This window comes from Vipera ursinii, assembly GCF_947247035.1.
Source record: "Vipera ursinii genome assembly, chromosome: 3".
Classification (NCBI taxonomy): domain Eukaryota; kingdom Metazoa; phylum Chordata; class Lepidosauria; order Squamata; family Viperidae; genus Vipera; species Vipera ursinii.
Genome location: NC_139516.1, coordinates 164,808,554 through 164,828,971, shown reverse-complemented (window position 1 = coordinate 164,828,971; position 20,418 = coordinate 164,808,554). Strand labels below are relative to the sequence as shown.

Sequence of the window (20,418 nt, the reverse complement as noted above, 5' to 3'; positions counted from 1 at the left end):
GCCATCTTGCTTGAAACCATGGTAGAACCTTTTAAAGGACACTTTCTAATCATTTTTAGAAAGTTTTCTTTGGGTCAGTTTATCTTCAATTCTGAACAAAAGAAAAATTAGTTACAAGCTTAAGAACTTAAAGAATTGGAAATAAACAGCAAAAAGCTAAATAAGATTTTAATCTAAGAAGTTATAAATGGATTAAGAGTCCAGTAAGGATGTCTGAATGTATGAATTGACTATGTCTAAATGATGTTAATGAAGAAATGATAGATGTAAAAAAAGTTTATCTGACAAGACAGAGAAAACATAGAATGTGGAACTACAAATGACAGACTAGAGGAATGGTTTGGAAAAGGACACATTATTGGATATGCAAAATAAACTGTCTAAAGTTTTAAAAATCAATATAGAAATGCAAATTATAAACCAAAAGAATGACATGGATCTACAAAAAAAACTGGATCTACAATAAAGCCTTGAAGAAATCTATGTTATGGGATAAAGAAGAATTTGAAGAGAAATCAAATCCTATGACAATATTTGTTTGAATTAAAGATTGAACTATTGTAAGTAAAAAGAGACATTATAATATAAAATTGGTTTGTTTAATAAAAGTTAAAATAAGAGTTTTTTGCAATGTTCTGGCAACTTTTGTCGTCCTTTTGCTGATACAAGCATTGTATTATGGTTATAAATAAGGAATGGGATATGGAATGAAGAGATATCTGTTTAACCTTATAGTGGGGTGAAGAGTTCTTAATTTTTTTCCTTCTTGTTGAAATGAAGCTTGGAAGTCATTTCCTTTCCTTTTTTTTCTTTTTTCCTGCATTTTTTATTCTTTCTTTCCCTTTAGTTTTCTTTCTCTAAGGTTAGCTTGTTTTGGTTTTTATTACTGCAATTACAATTCTTAATATATTTTTTAAACGGCAATGCTAACATGATACTGGCAGATGACCTTCAGAGTTATCATGGGGAGCAATTAAGAATAGCATTGGTGCTTATGATGTGGCTGTCTCCAAGTTGAAAGTATGTCTCCTTGTTGATAAAGCCAGAGGAAGGAGGAAAGTTCAGTGCTGCAAAGAAATGTACTGTATATCATGTATATAAAATGTCAGAACCATAACTAAGATTTTATGTTGTCAGAACAGAAATTTCAAGGTTCCGTACTGAGATTCTAGGAGTCAGCAAAACTGAAATGAACTAGAATGGGTAACCTATCATCAGAGGAGCGTAAGAATTTCTACTGCAAACAAGTAAATCATATATGAAACAAAGTACACACCATTATGAACAAAGGGTATCAAGTACTCAGATACAAACCCTAAATTACATAATAGGATGAACATAATGTGAATCCAAGGCAAGCCAATCAATAATAGTGTAACCCAAATCTATTTGCCCACCACAGAAGCAATCTAAGCAGAAGCTGAATAATTCTATAGAAAACACCAAAAAGAATATTTCATACTATTATTATGTAAGATCTATCTAAATGGTGCAAAGAAATTTCAATATCAACAAAGATTAACAGTCAAATGGTTAAAGCAAGAGATTGATTTAGGAATACTACAGAAATCACGCATTTTTATGCAAGAACATTTTCATAAAAAGAAGAAAGAAAATATTGAAAGAAGATTGCACAAATATAAAAAAACCTATCCAAAATATTCCAAAATTCCAAAATTGTTTGATCACTGGAGCCAGATATTCTGGAATCTGAATTTAAATAAACCCTAGAAAATATTGCAAACATTCCTTCATTTTCTTTCAGGTGCACTAGTTGTATCCAATAAGCACCTCAGTTATATTCTGAGTTGAATCCATTTAAGTATTTTTTACTGACAAAAATTGGGTTGACGTATTCCTTTGTAACAAAAGATCTAATGCACATATTGTTAAGAGACGCTGAGATTTTAGGGCAATTAAGGAAGCTTCACTAAGAGTGAAGGGTAACGGGGTTCCTCTATCAAATTCTCATTTTGTTGCATCCTATTCTATGCTGTTGTTATTATTGCTATGACAGTGTCTCACATTAGACAAGAAGAGAGCTTTTGTTGTGAGGGTTCAAGCAAGTGGCAACTTTAATTAGATTTCTAATATATTTCTTTTACTATTGATCATTGAGGTTAAAACAGGGGAACAAAGGAAATCCCAGTTCAAAACATAAAGTGGACATTTTAAGCAAAGATCTAGCTCTCTTAGGAAGTTTATAATTCTGGGGAAAGGGTAAAGAAAGAGAAGAAGAGATTTTATTAAGATTGACTATAATGACAGAGTTTTGTAAGTCTGTTTATGTTGTATCTCCTTCTATAACTTATAGTTTACTTAGAATTAAAGAGGCATGTAATTGAGTGACTTCCAAAGGTTATCTTGCTGCTCTGAACTTGAAATATGTTTTATCCCTGGTTGCCTTGGCAACAGCACTTACATATGTCTGTCAAGGTCATCTTCCTTACTTTCTATATACAACCTACATAAAATTGTGCAGGCCTTTTATCACTATCTTCAGGATGAAATTCTAGAGTTTGCTTAAATGGGCCTCTAGTTATACTAGAAAACACTGGGAATTTGCAATATCTAGTGTCTGGACAAGCTAAGACAGGAGCCATAGAATTGCTTGAAATGAAAGGAAGGACCAAATTTCACTTTTTTCTGTCTAGTCATGTCTGACTCTAAGGGATGGTGCTCATCTCTGTTTCTTAGCCAAGGAAGCATTGCCCAAAGATGTTTCTGTGGTCATGTGGCCAACATGACTATATGCTGAGGCACCCAGAATGCTGTTGCCTTCCCAATGAAGTGATACCTATTTATCTACTTGCATTTGCATGCTTTTGAACCGCTAGGGGGCAGGATACATTCTTACTATACTGTAACTAAACAGAGACATACTATTTCAATGCAAAGTTCTTACTTGCAAATAAATACTACTCCTAATCTAGACTATTACCTGATGTAACATCCAGGGAAGTGCTTATACTTTGTATTTGATGTTTCATGTTTAATACACTCCAGTTAAATTCTCATTTTGCAGTGAAGTTTAGATGTGGCTTGATTACCTAATGAAAGGTAATAGGCTCCTTTTAAGTTCAGATACTGGCAACAAAAATGTTCATCATTATGCTTAATCACATCCTCTTTTCTATGCCAGGAAGGGAAAACAGCTTAGCACAAGCAAACATAGAGCTACATATGGTAAATGACAGATGGAAGTAATTTTGAAGACACTTAAACACAAAAGTAAGAAGTGTATCAAATTTAGCTTCTTCCAAAGGATACTTACGTTCAAAGAGCATTAAATGTCCAAGCAATAATAAGAAAACAGGAAAAATTCTTTTTCTGTTGTTCTATTATTCTGACTTCTTAGGATTATAGACAATGCTTATGTATATAGCAATGAGTCACACAGTGAAAGTTTTTGTTCCCATTGACTTCTCAGAGCTTTCCTATCTGGCATTCGTCTGCTAAAAATACAAAAGAGAGAAAGAATATTTTAACTTGCTCCACCAAATGGCAGCATTTTAATGAAAGCACCGACACATTTCTTCGTATATCAGTGCAATAGGACTGGAAATGATAATGCTGGCAAAAGTCACCATTAAAAAAACATGAAGATACAGCTAATGAAACACAAGGTGTTTTCAAATAAGATATTGAGGAAGTTTTTTATGGGAGTTTCTGATTATTGCCAAAACATTTCTAAAAATATTTATTATAAATTCCTTTATAAAATCATGGCACTGAAAAGAGGGTGAGTATGAGAAGAAATCTTTTGAAGAGATTTTTTTTAGATTGCTTCTCTTTCTGAATAAACAAAAATTCCATTATTATTAGACCTTGAATTTAATATAAAGTATGATTATTTGTTTTCATATTCCATAACTCAGCTAAGAGGATATATTGGTGTTAAAGTACAATAAAAATGTAACTATGTACCCAGAATGTAATAATTAATTGCTCACTTCTACCACCTTGTGGAGGAATACAATTATTACGGTTTTCTTGTGAAGGCGAATATCATTGTTCTTCAAACCATAAAAAATTAAATAAGCTTGGGCTTCTCAATATGCTTGGGCTTCTCTAGAGAAACCTGGACTAAACTGGACTGTACCTAACACAATAGGAGATTGCAAGAGCTCTTTTATTCTCAGGCTAAGTGGATTAATACTTTATCCTATTGCTTCTGCTGCAGCTTTCCCATCTCAGTCGGGATAGATCAGGTCCAGACATTCAGAGGTGGAGCAAGGTTGATCCTATCAGTGTGTGGAAAGAAGTCATCTGGAAAGTCTAGGGATACTGATTAGGCTAAGAAGTTGTGAAAAGGATCCTGGAAGATGTCAGTGGCAAACCATTTCTTTATTCTTACCAATTAAACTGTATTCTGTAGATGCATCAGTGTAAGTCAAAGCTGTCAAATTCAGTTTTAAGCTGCCTTAGCTACCTGCTGAGGGATTGGAATTGAGTGCCAAGCTCCATCCCTGTAGTATTTGACTTTCATTATCCAAGTTAATAAGACTGATTATCTTCTCTACAACAGCACAGGAACACAATCTAGTAATGGGCACAAGGAATGTCTCACAGTTGCAATCTTCGCTGGGGAACAGAAACCATTTGAATGAAATCATACACAGATCACACTTTTATAGTTGTTACAAAGGGATTGTTCATATATGCATCCCCCTGGCTTATTTTCAACACCACTATACATTTCCTACGTCTCATGTGCAGTTTTGCCATATTCTGCCTACAATGTAGCACTAAATTATTAATTCATCAATTATTCAGGTAGCCATATTCTTGAACCAATACAGCAGCCTATTGGCATAGTTGGAATTATTTAAAACATGTTGGCCTTCTGCTGAAAACATAGTTATGAACCATAAGAAAGGAAGAGTCATTATGGCAAAATACCATTTCTCAGTACCAGTTTTGTTAGCTGTACATAACATATAAGACCTTGAGAATTAGAGAAATTGAAAAATGATGAAGTATAAAGATACTGTTCAACATTAAAGGGCCATACAATCACCAGATCATTCTGTTAATTGGTAACGAAACATACCAACTTGTTGCTACATTGTATTTTCAAGCTACTTTATCTTTTCCTTTCTTCAGAGATTATTCAGCTAGAACAATAATGGATTTTACAAGTTTATACTCCATTAGAATAAGATCTCTATATCAGTACCACAAATTAAAAGGAAACTTTCCCAAAGAAATGTATTATTTGAAGAGCTTTGATGTGTTGATTCAATGCAGCCCCTCCTCTAGAAAAGTTCTATGTGGGTACATTTTCAAAGTAAATTGCAGATGACATTGAGTTGCTACCAGAATGACTGTTCTTATATAAGCTATAATTATAACCACACAAGTTTTCATTAGGATGACAACACAGTTGACCTTTCAGTTCAATAGAGTTAGAGTTTAATTAATGTTGTAATCCAAATAGATTTTTCTTCCTTTAAAAAATATTTACTTATTAGCTTGTATCTTTATATTTGTGGCATTAGTCTAAGTCTGATCTTACAAAATTTCCCGGTTCCAGAGATGAATTAAATTTACTGCACAAAAACTTTCAAGGGAGCTTATACTGTAGATGAGGATATACAGACGAAGCTTTGTCATGTTAGCATAAAGTTTTTTCCAAGTTATTATAACTGTGATTGGTAACTTTCAAATCTATAATACTGCCTTCTGAATCAGGCACTGAAAAGGTGAGTCAGAAACAATCTTTTCATGAGTTTGGACCAATGCCTCTTTCTCTGCCTAACCTCTCTCGCAAGTCTTGTTATGGGGAAATATATGTATGCCTCCTTGAACTCCAGTATGAAAATTAGGTTATTAAGAGGAATGAACAAACAAACAGAGCTTATACTTACTACTGGACCTTTTTGATCCAACACAAATTATTTTGCCAGTCGCAACTAAGATACAGAAATAATTCGTTACAAATTCATTACTCCGTTACCAAATTATACACCCCAGATATAAATAAAATCTGACACTCTTTTCTGAAAATACTTGTAATTTATTTATTTATTATTTAACATGTTTTAAGCAGCCCTTCGGAATTCAGTACTCTCCCACAGGCCTAGAAACAATACAAACTGGAAAGATCAAAATAAGAGCCAAACTGCAGACAATATTAGTTTCTATCTTGCTTGCCAGGGAACAGAAACAGGAGGAAACTCTTGAGTTTCACTTGTGGACTTTATAGAAGCTTCAGTACAGTGGTGAATATGGAGATAATATTAAATCTTAGGTAGGACTTTTGTCTCATCCTATATAGCTTTTATTATCTTCTTAAGGTAAAGGTAAAGGTTCCCCCGCACATGCGTGCTAGTCGTTTCCGACTCTAGGGGCCGGTGCTCATCTCCGTTTCAAAGCCGAAGAGCCAGCGCTTGTCCGAGGACGTCTCCGTGGTCATGTGGCCGGCATGACTGGACGCCAAAGGTGCACGGAACGCTGTAACCTTCCCACCGTAGTGGTCCCTATTTTTCTACTTGCATTTTTACGTGCTTTCGAACTGCTAGGTTGGCAGAAGCTGGGACGAGTAACAGGCGCTCACTCTGTTACGCGACACTCGGGATTCGACCCGCCAAACTGCCGACCTTCTGATCGACAAGCTCAGCGTCCTAACCCACTGAGCCACCGCATCCCTTATTATCTTCTTAATAAGATACAAATTTAAAGAAGAATGGGGAAAAAGGACACCATGGTTATCCCAAAGATGCTTTTTCATGAGGCAACTGGACTTCCTTGTTTTTCTTCGAAGACGTTTTGTTTCTCATCCAAGAAGCTTCACACCATTTAGAAGACAACGTAGTGGAGAGAAGAGGAAGAAAAATGCGACCTTATGATCAGATTTTTGCTCATGGAACCAAAGCAAAGTTTTACATATCCAGATCTAAAGATTCCTTTTCATTCACAAAGTATGCACATTGAATTTTTTTCTCCATTATTATTTCCCATTATAGAAAGAAAAAGTTGGTAAGAGGCTCCAATTTTGGGCAATTAAATTCATCCACCACAAAGTAAATTCATGTGCAAAATACATTCATGTAATATACCATGTTGCATTATTACCCCAAATATACTCTCTAGTGGAACACCACTTGCAATTTTTAAAATTCTAAAATGTAGGGAAATAAGGCAGGAAATAAATATTAGACCTAATAATCAAAATAAAGTGTATTGCTCTAAATCTATGCTATGGCGTACATAATGTTATACATCTCTTCTTCCTTAAGTTGTATAGTTCAAAAAGAGGCAGATTTAGATTCAGCAGGTTAAACTATAAAACAATCCAACAATTTACCCTCAAAAGCTTCAACATTTGGGCAATGTAAATGATCATCAATAAACCTAAAGTTGAATGATTAGTATTTACAATTTGAGAATTGATGTGATAAGGAAGATGGTATCTTGAACCCAGGGACATGGTGGCTCAGTGGGTTAGGACACTGAGCTTGTAGATCAGAAGGTCGGCAGTTTGGTGGGTCAAATACTGAGTGCCGCAAACAGAGTGAGCGCCTGTTACTCGTCCCAGCTTCTGCCAACCTAGCAGTTCGAAAGCATGTAAAAATGCAAGTAGAAAAATAGGGACCACTCCGGTGGGAAGGTAACAGCGTTCCGTGCGCCTTTGGCGTCTAGTCATGCCGGCCACATGACCACGGAGACGTCCTCGGACAAGCGCTGGCTCTTCGGCTTTGAAACGGAGATGAGCACCGGCCCCTAGAGTCGGAAACAACTAGCACACATGTGCGGGGGAACCTTTACCTTTACCTTTACCTTGAACCCAAAAGCAGCTGCTACAGATCAAAGTGCCATTCTATTTAATTTGGACTGGCTGCTTCCTTAATAATGGTTAGAACTTTTGTTCTAATCTTTGTTACCTTCTTATGTCAATTTAAAAGTTTAAGTAGCTACCCATAGCGTTTTCCTGCTAACGAAGCACTGTCAGTTCATTCTTTTAAGTGCTTTCAAACTGCCAGCATACTCCTTCTGAATTTTATTTTTAATGGTAATTGCCAAGAGCACGACAAGTTGGACTTTATACCCTTACTACATAAAATGTAGTGGAAAGATAGCTTTGCTTCTAAAGACATCTCTAAATTACAATTAATTTTCATTGTCCTGTCCTACTAGGAAATGGTTTAGGCATAGGAGAATAAATTTACAGTGAGATGTCATTTATGTTATGCAACTATTCTTATGGTAAGTGATTGCATTAATCCCAGTGATGTGAGTGTTTAATTGAATTGTTGCCTGATTAAAATTTTCTGTGACTGCCAAACATATTTGTGATTATTAGTTATGAATATTTGTGACCCTCCATTAAAAAGAATCTCTGGAATCTCTCCCATTTACAAGAATGTTTACATCAGGGCTTTTCAACCTTTTCACCCATTGTACTACTTTTAGGATAAGCCAGTGTCTGAGTACCACCAGTCACCCAGCAAGGTGTCAAAAATTTGACCAAAAAAAGGAAAAAAAATGATAAAGTACAGGTAGTCCTCGACTTACAACAATTCGCTTAGTGACTGTTCAAAGTTACGACGGCACTGAAAAAAGTGACTTATGACCATTTTTCACACTTATGACTGTTGCAGCATCCCCAGGGTCATGTGATTTACATTTGGATGCTTGGCAACCAATTCATATTTATGATGGTCACATTGTTCCAGGGTCATGTGATTGCCTTTTGCAACCTTCTGACAAGCAAAGTTAGTGGGGAAACCAGATTCATTTAACAACCATGTTACTAATTTAATTTCTCTCTCTCCCTCTCTTTCTCTCCCTCTCTCTCTCTCCCCCTCTCTCTTTCTCTTTCTCTCTCTCTCCCTCCCTCTTTCTCTCTCCTTCTCTTTCCCTCTTTCTCTCCCTCTATTTCTCTCTCTCTCCCTTTCTCCCTCTCTTTCTCTCTCTCCCTCTGTCTATTTCCCTCCCTTTCTTTCTCCTTCTCTCTCTCTCCCCCTCTCTTCCTCTATTTCTCTCTCCCTCCCTCTGTATTTCTTTTTCTCTCTCCCTCCTTATTTCTTTTTCCTTCTCTCTCTCCCTCTCTCTCTCTCTATTTCTCTCTCTTTCCCTCTCTCTATTTCTCCCTCTTTCTCTCTCTCCCTCTCTCTATTTCCCTCCCTTTCTTTCTCCTTCTCTGTCTCTCTTTTTCTCTCTCTCCCTCTGTATTTCTTTTTCTCTCTCCCTCCCTATTTCTTTCTCCTTCTCTCTCTCCCTCCCTCTCTCTCTCTCTCTCTCTCTATTTCTCTCCCTCCCTCCCTCCTTCTCTCCCATTGTCCCTACCTTCTTACCTTCCTTTCTTCCTTCCCTCCCTTTTTGTCCTTTCCTCCTCCCTCCCTCCCTCCCTCCCATTGTCATTTCCTTCCTTCTTTCCGTCCAAATCCATTTTTACCAAGACACCTCATGCCCACTTAACTCTTTATGAAGCACCAGAGGAAAGTTGGGGAAGATTTATCAACGATACTCGGAGGTTGCCAGCTTATTTAATAAGCTTTATTCCAGCAACAGAAACACCTTGCATTCGCTTAGAGTTGATTTACGCGCACCAACAATGCTGCTCTGGACTGCGGGGCAGGAAGGCGCCCTTCACACAGGCACCCTTTGCCCCGCTCGCCTTCTGCAGATGCAGCTGGAGTCCTGGGTGGGGGGAGATCCGGGGCTGAGGCACACTCAGGGAAGCACATGGCAGCAACTCACAACCATCTGCTCTTGGGGGACAGAGGCACAAAGCCAGCCAGACAGGGCTTGGAGCAGTTGACCATCCCAGTTCACAGCTGCGCTTCCACCTTTCCCAGGGCAGTCCCCACAGACGGAGCGCAGCACAGGGCACCAGCATGCCCCACTGCCACAGAAGCAGCCTGCTGGAGCAGCTCCAACTCCTTTCTCCAGACAAGGAACGCTCCTTTGGCAAAAGATTGGGCAAGTCAACGTCACTCCCAAGGCAACAAGGCGCATGTGCCTCGAGGTCTAGCAATTTGAAAGGTGGTAGAACGCAAGCTGGTTTGCGATTGTGTCCACATGTAATTCACCGCTCATGGGGCAGAAGCGGAGATGCAGCTTCTCTTTAAGAAGGCGAATGAGCTGCTGCATGTCTTCACCAGGCACTTCAGCAACATGTGCGCTAGTGTTTCCGAGCCCCGCCCCTTTCCGGAGACAAAAACCTAGGATTTTCCAAAAGAGCCAAGATTACAATGATCAAGCAAAATAACTTTATGGTAGTGCACTTGCGGTATCTCAAATGGAGCGAGCGCTCCTAACAATGTCCCATTCTAAAATACTGAGCTGGCTCTTCCTGCTTGTCCCCGACACAACCACCCACGCTCCTCCACAGCAGCCACCGGAGGAGGAGGGGCGGTTATGGCTGAAGGGGCTGCCTGCCTCCTACCTGATTCACTCACTCTGGGCTGCCGTGGCCTTGTGGCTGCCGGCACTCCACCCCATGGCAGGATTGGCGGCTGCAAGGTGTCAGCCCCGCAGCTGGTGGCAGTCATCATCCTTGGAACCGTGGGGGGGAGTGTGCTGGCTCGGTTGGAAGCCTCCATCCGGCCAGGCCCTCTCTAGTAGTGGGCAGCACCGGAAGTCAATCTGGTTGCTGCACAACAACTCCATGGGGAGGGCGGGGCCTTGCTCTGCACCTGCACTCTTCGTGCGGCCTCAGTAGGGTTCCTGCAGACCGCCGCCAAGCAGCATGTTTTCTGCAAGCGAGCTGGGAAGGAGCGAGGTGGGGGGAAGGCAGAGGGGAGGCAGGGGGAGGAAGGCTATGCCACATACCACCAGACACGTGCTTGTATACCACCAGTGGTATGCGTACCACCAGTTGAAAAGCCCTGGTTTACATTACTGGTGCTCTCACTGCATATAACTCTTGAAATTCTGCCATAGCAATTCTGTCTCCTTCCCCCTGTCTTTGCTTGGCCATTTCGATTGTTATGATTTACCTCAAACTACTGGGAGACCTTGGAAAAAACATTTTTCATTTCTTCAGAGGCTCTCTAGAGGGGTGTTTCTAACCTTGGCCACTTTAAGATGTGTGCACTTTAACTCCCAGAATTACCCAATCAGCATGCTGAGAGTTGAAATCCACACATCTTAAAATGGTCAGAGTTGAAAAATATTGGTCTAGACCTTTCCTCAGATGCTTTGGAAAATCAGTGAAAGTTAATAGATCCGCACTGAACATTTGACACATCTAAAGGAATATTTTTTTCACTGAAAATGGTCTTTGCTCTTTAAGAAAAAAGCTTAATGATTCAGTCTATAATCACCTTGTGAAAATACTCCAGATCCGCCCTTCTTTGTATGTGGCTGAACTTTCCTAGAGCTTCATTAACAATTACATATGGGGTGGGGGTGGGGGAATCAAAACATATAAACAAAGACCCATCCCCTTTTTATATTAAAGGGAAAGATTTTAATCCTTTATTTATTTATTTTTCACATTTTTTGAACCACATATCTCCCTCAGCTCATGCAGTCATAATGGCCCTACCTTGAGGTTGGGTTTTGTTTTTTTGATGACCCCACATGCATGCCCCTGTTCATTAAACAAATGTTCAGAAAGTAAAGCTTGTTTCAGAGTTTATCAATATCATTGAGGTTTCAGAGTTGTACTTTGTTTTTCTCCATGATGTTTGTGATGCCCAGGGCTACTGTGGGCGATCCTTCTCTGTGGGCGCTCCGGAACTATGGAATCAGTTACCGGTAGAGCTCCGGATGGCGCCCGATCTTCGCTCCTTTCGTCGCAATCTCAAGACGTTTTTGTTTGTACAAGCCGGCCTAGCCTGATGGGGGATTGGTGGGGTTTTATTTTTGCATTCTTAATATTATCGTTGGGGTTTTTATAATTGTAATATATTGATTGTTTTAAAATCGGGCAATTATTTAATTTCTTTTTAATATTTGTAATTTTGTATTTTATTCTTGCCCTGTGAACCGCCCTGAGTCCTCAGGGAGAAGGGCAGTATAGAAATATTATTAAATTAAATTAAAATTAAATTAAATTACTGGAACCTAGGATAGCAGGCTGGCAGAGGCAGTGAACTGTAGAGCAGTCAAAAGGGCAGAGAAGGATGCGGGAGCTGTGGAGGGGAGGGTTGAGTTGAAGCATCCCTGTGGTTTTATGACCATAGGAGTACTGCAATGGTTATAATTTTGGGGACCGGGTGTAACTACCATTTTTGGAGCATCACCGTAGCTTAGCCTGCTAAACAAATAGTCATTAAGTAAGAACTGCATCTAGTAACTGCTTTGTATAGTCCATAGAAATTCTATACATTTGAAACATCCATTCCGATCCAGAAAAACTGAGTAATGTAATTAAGTAATTTTGCTTCACACAGTAAATGTTCTGTCAAAATACCTCTCTGTTCTGTTTCAAGCCTATTATTTTCTCATTTGAAGAGCCCAAAAGTATGCATGTATGAAGTATGAGAATTTGCTTGATTTCCACTTGTTTACAAGTTGTGTTTATACTTATGTGAAGTAGATATGGTTTTATTTTTTAAGAAAAATCTCAATAGATTTGTAACGACCTTTAACATTTATCTGCTCTGTTTAAATAGTTTAAAATCTGGATGGTCATTGCAATATCCTTTGAATCAGTGGTGGGATTCAAATATGTGAACCACCGGTTCTCTGTGTGGATGCCGCTTCCGGAAGTCCATTCTGAGCCTGGGCAACAAAAAATTAGCTACCGATTCTGCCGAACTGGTGTGAACTGGCTGAATCCCACCACTGCTTTGAATCTGCTAATTATTTGCACTGTTTCTGACAAGTGAGCTCCATTGGGTACAATTATGACTGTTTATTGAATAATTGCTGTCTCTGTCAAATATTTGATTGAATATTTACCCACTCACAGTAACATTTTTACTGACTAATTGTCTGTACTGAATAATAGCCTTTCTCAGTAATTGCCTTCTCTGAATAATAGTTTCATTGTATAAGTTCCTTTTTTAAATAATAAAATATTTTAAACAGTACTGAATTGGCATTTGTTATGATTTTTGATATGTTTACTTGCAATGTGTACATTTGCTGTTGTATATGTTGATTTTCTCATTATTCATTAAATGCATTTTAGTCTTTAGATTTTTCTTGCTGCTTACAAGATGAAAATAATAGTTGGGGATGTTTTGAAGAGAGTGAATAGTGATTAAAACGTTGAAAATGTATTGCTCTGGAAATGGAAAATTCAAAGCCCTTAAGAGATGAATATTTTAATCTTGTTTTGTTCATTTTAGAAGAAAAATGGGCACAAATAGGAGACAGAAGAGAAAAAAAATGAGGGAAGAAGAGGATTTGGTCTTTATGTTCTAAGAGTATTCCGAATATTGTCTCTGTAATATGAAGATCTACAATATTTATTTCTTATTTATTAGATTTCTAGTCCATCTTTCTATTGTTGTTTTTAAGTCAAGGTGGCTTATGATGGTAAACCATGTCTATTGTTTTGTGGTATGTTATATCCAATTGTGCACCTTGTGACAGTGAATGTTAAAAACACATACTAGTAAGCCTGGCATTGATATACAATATCTCAATTGCCCCAGGGCTCTGTTCTGGGCCCAGTGCTCTTCAACATCTTCATCAATGATTTGGATGAGGGGATAGATGGGGAACTCATCAAATTTGCAGATGATACCAAGCTGGCAGGAATAGCCAATACTCCAGAACATAGGCTTAAGATACAGGAGGATCTGAACAGACTCGAACACTGGGCGCTATCTAACAAAATGAAATTCAATGGTGAAAAAAGTAAGGTTCTACATTTAGGCAGGAAAAATCAAATGCACAGGTATAGTATAGGTGGTACCTTGCTCAATAGTAGTAACTGTGAGAGAGATCTTGGAGTCCTAGTGCACAATCACTTAAATATGAGCCAGCAGTGTGCTGCAGCTGCCAAAAAAGCCAACACAGTGCTAGGCTGCATTAACAGAGGGATAGAATCAAGATCAAGTGAAGTACTAATACCACTTTACAATGCCTTGGTAAGGCCACACCTGGAATACTGCATCCAGTTTTGGTCACCACAATGTAAAAAAGATGTCGAGACTCTAGAAAGAGTACAGAGAAGAGCAACAAAGATGATTGGGGGACTGGAGGCTAAAACATATAGGGAACGGTTGCTGGAATTGGGTATGTGTAGTCTAATGAAGAGAAGGGTGAGGGGTGACATGATAGCAGTGTTCCAATATCTCAGGGGCTACCACAAAGAAGAGGGAGTTAAGCTATTCTCCAAAGCACCTGAAAGCAGGACAAGAAGCAATGGATGGAAACTAATCAAGGAGAGAAGCAACCTAGAACTAAGGAGAAACTTCCTGACAGTTAGAACAATTAACCAGTGGAACAACCTGCCTCCAGAAGTGGTGAATGCTGCAACACTGGAAGTTTTTAAGAAGAGACTGGGCAGCCATTTGTCTGAAATGGTATAGAGTTTCCTGCCTGAGTAGGGGGTTGGACTAGATGACCTCCAAGGTCCCTTCCAACTTCTTCTTCTTCTTCTTCTTCTTCTTCTTATTATTATTATTATTATTATTGTTATTGTTGTTGTTATTATTATTATTATTATTATTATTATTATTATTATTATTATTATTATTATTATTATTATTATTGGAATTATAAATGTAGTATTAGGAGAACACTATTTACATTCCTGTCAGTCTGACAATTCCTAAACCTGAATTAACAAAGTACAATTGCTGTGTTCTCATTATGTCCAAAGAAATACTGTAACTATATTAAGAGTCACATAATTTGGTAGGAAAGTGACTAGGTTTCTACAACAAACAAAAATACAAACTTGTCTGACCCAATTGTTAACCAATTGTGCATACCCAACTATTGTGCCAGATGATCTGCAGGTTATTATGGCACATTTCATGTACATATTGTTTGGCATGTACACTGAGAGCTTATGTACCAGAGACAAATTCCTTGGCCTATTCTATTCTATTCTATTCTATTCTATTCTATTCTATTCTATTCTATTCTATTCTATTCTATTCTATTCTATTCTATTCTATTCTATTCTATTCTGGCTACTGCAAGCTCTCAGAAGATCCCACTGCTACTTCATATCATATCATAACCATAAAACTCAACAAGATCACTGTAAACCCTGTGCAGATAGGAAGAGATTGTTCAGAAGGCACTGTTGCCAAGGGCATCCATAAATTTGGAGCTATTACAACCCTACTTTATTTTCTGCTTCCTTAACATTTTAAAATCATAAATTGAGTGTGCTCATTATCTCCGAATGATATTAATAGATTGTGAGAGAAAGTCAAGCAGCAGATTTCAGAGAATGTTTAAATACCGTGTGATTAAGGGCAGTACTAGATCAGTGTCACAGACTATCTTATGGAAGAAGACAGGGGCCTAGAAGTTCCGTTTGATGAAAATGTCATCAAGTCTCCAGGCTGTCATATCTTGCATAAATAGCACAAGTGTACTATGCGCATAGACTGAGTTACCACTTCCATTTAGATATTGCAGATAGGTGATGGAACTGATGTACTCCTGACTAAAAATAGAATAAGATTCACTGCATTTTGGACACATAAAAACTCAGTAATTTCCATGTAATTTAAGAGAATATAAAATTTTCACCATCTATATTTGCAATAATTAAGTTGGTGAGACAGAGTCAGAAATTCTTTTTAGTTCCAAGGCAGAGAAATGTTAAATCATGACTACCTAAATCTGTCCCAAAGACAGAAATGTAGGCCCTTGCCACTTGACAATTATAAGAAAGAAAGAAAGAAAGAAAGAAAGAAAGAAAGAAAGAAAGAAAGAAAGAAAGAAAGAAAGAAAGAAAGAAAGAAAGAAAGAAAAAGTGTTCTACGGGAAGTGGCTGCCTTACTTATCTTTTACAGAAGAATACTGTAAATTATAAGAGGCAGGGATGGGGATTGTTTTTAAAAGTTAGTTGAAACCAGGATTCACTTTTTTAGGAATATAACACAAACTAAGGCTGAATTTACTTTGAAATATAATCTCGTAGTTACTAGTAATATTTTCCATGAACTAATTAATTTCACTTTTGCAATATTTGCTTTAATTAGTTCTCATTACCTTTTGGCGGGTCGAATCCCGAGTGCCGCGTAACAGAGTGAGCGCCTGTTACTCGTCCCAGCTTCTGCCTACCTAGCAGTTCGAAAGTATGTAAAAATGCAAGTAGAAAAATAGGGACCACTACGGTGGGAAGCTAACAGCGTTCCGTGTGCCTTTGGGGTCTAGTCCTGCCGGCCACATGACCACGGAGACGTCCTCAGACAAGCGCTGGCTCTTCGGCTTTGAAACGGAGATGAGCACCGGCCCCTAGAGTTGGAAACAACTAGCACGCAAGTGCGGGGGAACCTTTACCTTTACTTTTACCTTTTTCCACAGAAAAAGCAAGTTAGATATTATTGACCTCTTATCCCCTAGCTTTTGAGATTAGAGCTTTGCCAGGACTAAGAGTTGCCATCAAGAATGCATCTAAAACAGAAAATCAGGGATGCAGGAAGAAAAAATCTGACCTGTCCATTTCAGAAATCAGAATACAGGAAGAGTAGAGTCCCCACCAGAGACAGCATTCCATTCTGCCGCTATTGCCAGCCACTGAGAATGGATCTCTAGTGACTGATTTCTAGACTTGGAGATCCCTGTAGTTACTACCAGAGATACATATGAAAATATCTAAGAGTGTTCTCTTTACTTGTTGGAAGGGACAAATAAAATTTGTTTGCTTGTGCATAGATGTCACTTTGGGTAAACTTTAAATTTAAGTCTTTTTATCTAGTAGAGCTTATCTCCGTAAGTATTGCAAAATATTTGCATACCACAGTATATATGAAGTGGACCTAGGTTTATTAAAGGTTATATGAGCAAAAGAGGAGGAACATAAGACCACTAAAAGTTGCTGGCATGTATCTCCCCACCATGCATACTAAGTTTAGCCTTTGTAGGTTGTTGGGGGTTTTTATGCGCTAACCAACCTATTATCATATTTAAGGGACTGACTCCGATCACATCAGCCTGCCACATTAGATCTCTTAGAGAAGGCCTGCTGCAGGTACCATCCGCCAGTGAGTTACATTTGGTGAGTTGGCACTGGACCTTCTCTCCCACAATGTCTGCCTTAAGGGATATTCTCCCAAAATCTGTTAGCTACGCCTCTCTGGACGTTCTGGAAGTCTCTCAAGACCTGTTATGTCACTGGGTATGTATGTGTCCCAATGTACTGGAGTCATGTTTAGATCACTGCATTACTGAAATGGACATACTTATTCTCTCTTTTTGTGGGGTTTGTAGGTTTGTTTTTAATATTTAATCTTTAATACTGATTTTTATATTTTTATAGTGACTTTTACATATGCATTGTTTTTTAAGACCGTTGTATATCACATAGAGTCACTTTAATCAAATCAACTAATCATGTAAATGTGATAAATAAATAAATATGATTAATAGTGAATACATTTGAGCATATTTTGGATAATGTTCCAATTTGGGGGGTTTTGATTAGTGGTTTAAAAAACTAGTAGTTCTGAAACTAGCAATTTCAGAAGTCTTTGAAGCACACATCTCAGTCAGGAAAGAAAAATATTGATCTTCACTTAAAGTTAGTGAAAAGAGGATAGAAGAAATGGCTACACCCGTACAAATCTTTATTCAGTTTTCAACAAAACAATAAACCAGCTATAAGGTTTACTTTCTCATCCTGGCAGAAATGGAAAGCTTGTGATAATGACAGATTGGCTTGGGAAACTGTGTGTATAAATATTCCTTAAATTTATTGGGGGGGGTTAAAAATCAGGAGCCAGACTGAGAAAATTTTGATTATGTCATATACCACCATGAAATGCTAACTGTGGCAGAAGTTTGTATTAATTACTGATGTCGAATTACTGGTTAAAAACTTTATTTATGCTGTAGCTAATCTTAATGTTTCACTTATTAAAGAGAAGTTTATTTCTTTAAAATTAAAGGATATTTTTAAAAAATCAAATTAAAAACAAGGTATGATCCTATCTAGCACGAACTGGGGATCTGTCGCATCACAAAATAAAGTTTTGATATGAGTACAATTGCATAAGTAGTAATGGATGCAATAAATTTTATGAAACATCTCTCTAATTAGTCAGATATAAGACTCAGAGATTAACTGCCACCCCTTCCTACTCATATCTACTTTTAGAAAAATAGGGGTACAAAATTAGATTAATCTAGTCATTGTTTCAAATTTTCATTGTTTCTTATCAATAGAATGAATAAAAAACTGACTATGTTCTTGTTTCTGAAATCAATTTTAGTAGTATGTTTGAACTCCATAGAAAGACTATGTGACTATGTATGCTGGGTGAATCATAAGCAAAGGTAAAACTTCTTCCTGGTCTTTGAAATAATATTTTTGCCACCTTGAGTTGAACAAAATAAAGACGGGATATAAATATTATCAATCTTTTTAAATATTTGAAACCATTATGCACAGAATCTTTCTTTATAAATACAATCAAAGGAATTTTTTCCCATTCCTATCATCTTTATTTTTTTTATTTGTCCATATTCTTCCTCAACGGCAACTATCTAAAATGAAAATTATATTCTCAGATTAAGTAAAGCAATTATTATATCCAATTATAATTATCATGATGAACTGTCAAGCAGATGTTTAGATCAGATTAACATTTTTATTCACTTATCTAATTTTTCCCAAGGACCTGGATCTGCAGATGTTGATGTTTGATGGTATTCATGGTATTATTACAATATATAAGTTCTTCAAAGTAAAGCTGCCTTTTGCAATTGACTGATGGTGATTTTGTCAATGCTAATAGTGTTTAGATAGTGTTCCAGCTGTTTTGCCTATAAAAAAAAGTAAAGGTTACCCCTGTCCAATCGTGTCCAACTCTAAGGAGTGATGCTCATCTTCATTTCGTAGCTGAAGGAACCAACATTGACCAAAGACACTTCTGTGGTCTTGTGGCCAGCATGATCATATACTGAGGCTCACAGAACACTGTTACCTTCCCACCAAAGAGGTACCTACTTATCTACTTGCATGCTTTCGAACTTGTCCAATTATTATCTCTTGTACTGAAAATTAATCTTCCAGTAGGCTTAACTTCATATAAATTTAGTTTTTGGTATCATCATTTGATATTCTGCCCATATTACCCAAGCATTATAGATTTGGCTTGGAAATACTACTGTCTAAGCATTTTTTGCTTCTCCCTAGCATATAGATCATTATTCTCTAAGAAGCAATGTTGTTAAATTTCGTGACATTGCTATACTCTCTGATCTGAATATTCTAACACAAAGGGAAAGGAAATTCCCATCACTTTGTGGTCTACCAGCTTACCCAGTGGGCTGGGTAGACTTGTGTCCCTTTGTGCTCCTGAGTCAAGGGGATTCGATGCACTCTGGCTGGCCTCTCCAGGTTGGCCCACCCCAGAGTCAGACTGTTTGGCAGACTAGGCACAGCACAAGTTCAGTTGGCTTGCACCTTCAGGGGATCCATGTTGCATTCCAGTGCTCCCCAGTTCTCCCTCTGGTTCTACCTCAGTTAAGAAGGAAAAGTCCTGATAGTCCATGTGAGGACTGGCTTGGCCACAAGTTTGAGGACCTTGAGAGGGACTTATGATGCAGTCCTCGCTTAGTGGCCATTCTGGAAACCGTTTCCTGAGCTGATCAATGTGTTGTCTCACAACTCGCCCTCCCTCCAACCCCACTTTGTAAGACAGGGGCCTGGATGCCTTGGTAATCTGACCAGGAACCCACAGATTCCCATGACCATAGTTCCTGGCCCAAACCCAATCGCCCATGTGCAGCCCCCTCGGGGGTTTTGGTCAAGAGGCTTCTGCTGCCACTCTATCTGGATGCAACCTTTCCAGTTTAGTGATCAAATGCCTCCCTCAACGTAGTTCTGCAGGACTATTGCCTGTAGCAGTGCAGGGCATAGAATGATGGCAGAGTAAAAAAAAATCTGCCAATCTGTGATGCCAGTCACCTATGACAATGTGCTTGAGTGATTCCTTTGTTGTCCTCACCATGTGTTCAGCTTGACCATTAGAAGATGGATGAAAAGGCACAGACGTTGCATGTCTGATGAGATTAGCTCTAAGGAAGGCCTGAAATTCAGCAGCAGTGAATTGGGCCCCATTGCCTGAAACTAAGTCATCTGGCAGCCCATGTGTGGCAAAGAGTTTTATCAGCACCTGGATGGTCCTAGCAGTAGTCATGTTAGGCACTGGAATTACTTCCAGCCATTTGGAGTGGCTCTGCACTACTATAAGGAAGAGCTGTCCCTGAAAGGGCCCAGTGTAGTCTATGTGAATCCTAGACCAGGGAGTGTGCATTTCCTCCCACCTGTGAACTGGAGCCTGTGGCATTTCAGGCCTAGATTGCTGGCATGTATAA

General features: G+C 38.3%; 1 protein-coding gene across 1 annotated transcript in view; it reads right to left on the bottom strand.

Moving 5' to 3' along the window:
- Positions 1-3,410: 3,410 nt before the first annotated feature.
- Positions 3,411-20,418, bottom strand: part of METTL4 (methyltransferase 4, N6-adenosine) — a 203,019-nt gene continuing 186,011 nt past the window's right edge. The window contains exon 9 of the transcript XR_014492138.1: positions 3,411-3,455. The gene's annotated coding sequence lies outside the window, so the exon portion shown is untranslated. The remainder of the gene's footprint in view (positions 3,456-20,418) is intronic.